Source organism: Eumetopias jubatus, unplaced genomic scaffold (genome assembly GCF_037043125.1).
Source record: "Eumetopias jubatus isolate StellerSeaLion01/CBP00866 unplaced genomic scaffold, mEumJub1_p1.0 scaffold_10, whole genome shotgun sequence".
NCBI lineage: Eukaryota > Metazoa > Chordata > Mammalia > Carnivora > Otariidae > Eumetopias > Eumetopias jubatus.
In genome coordinates this window covers 47,982,180-47,983,686 of record NW_028274816.1, presented here as the reverse complement: position 1 = coordinate 47,983,686, position 1,507 = coordinate 47,982,180, and the positions used below count along the sequence as shown (strand labels likewise).

Genomic DNA, 1,507 nt, shown 5'->3' with positions numbered 1-1,507 from the left:
TGAATTATATCAATACATACATACATAACCCAGAAAGGTAGACAACATAATTACAAAATGGGCAAAAGAGTAGAACAGCTGATATACAAAAGAAAATATAGGAGCGCCTGGCTGGCTCAGTTGGTAGAACCAATTGATCTCGGGGTTGTAAGTTCGAGCCCCATGCTGGGTATAGAGATCACTTAAAAAAAATTTTTTTTTTTTTTTGTTTTGTTACAGAACCATTACATACAACTTACAAACAAGTCAGGACGGTGTGGAGGGTAGGGGAGAAGAGAGGGGGCCACGGAGGCAAGAAGGTCAGGGTGGCGCGGTCCCGGCTGGGTCCTGGAAGGGGCTCAGGCTTCGGTCCCCGGAGGGCCTTGGCGGGTGGACGCCGGGCTGCTTGTGGAGGCCTCGTAGCTTCCCCAGCAGCTCCTGAACGAAGTCCTCTGTGGGGTTCCTGCACGACTTCAGGAGTCCCTGGATTTTCCGGCTTCTGTCGTCTTCGCTCTCTAATTCCAACAATTCGTCAATGTTGACCTCATCAGGCATGTCTGCCTCCCTGCCGCGGTACAGCTCCTCCAAGCGCCCGTCGATCCACTTCTCCACGTCTAGCCGCCGCTGCAGCTCCCGCCGGTCGTACTTGACGGTGACACGCGCGTGTCGTTTCTGCAGCCCCCGGGGGCTGCCCCCCGGGCCGCGAGCCCGCGACGGAGACTGCAGCTTGCTCAGCACCCGCTTGCCCAGACGCTAAGCTGCCATCGCGGTCCTGGTCCCGGCCCCCAGCGCCGCGCTGTCTCACTTAAAAATTTTTTAAAAATCTTTTAAAAAAGCAAGAATATAGAAGCTTCAGTTCCACTAAGAGGGCGAAGCCCCATTCCTCCCAGCTCTTCCCTCTGACGTCTAAAATCCCTGGACATAACCCAACAAATAAGGATAGGAAGACTCTGAAAGGGGTACTGGAGGAAGAGGACAACCTAGTGACGTCAGAAATGGAAGACCCATACAGTGGTGAGTCTCCTGGGTTTATTCCTCCCCATATATCTTGCACAGGATGCCTCCGACCCAGAACTGCCAACAAGAACAGACATAAAGTGGGCGCCTGGGTGGCTCAGTCGGTTAAGCGACTGCCTTCGGCTTAGGTCATGATCCCGGGGTCCCGGGATCCAGTCCCACATCGGGCTCCCTGCTCAGCAAAGGAGACTGCTTCTCCCTTTGACCCTCCCCCCTCTCATGTGCTCTCTCTCTTTCTCATTCTCGCTCTCTCAAATAAATAAATAAATCTTTAAAAAAAAAAAAAAGAACAGACATAAAGAGCGCCAAAGAAAAGCTGTTTCCCGTAGCCAAAGGACAGAGAAAAGGGGGGCCTACCAACAGGAAATGTTCTTGGCAATACCTGCCCTACTCCAGCCAAACACCAACAGAAGATACCCCTCCCCCCCAACACACACACTCAATTCTCCATGGTTTTATTGGAGCTGAGTGGGGGAACCTTCCATCCCTCATCTGGCCCAAGCAGATGACA

The 1,507-nt window shown here is 52.4% G+C and overlaps 1 pseudogene; it reads right to left on the bottom strand.

Annotated features, from left to right (window-relative positions):
• Positions 1 to 223: 223 nt before the first annotated feature.
• Positions 224 to 744, bottom strand: LOC114224410 (protein phosphatase 1 regulatory subunit 14A pseudogene; annotated as a pseudogene).
• Positions 745 to 1,507: the final 763 nt, after the last annotated feature.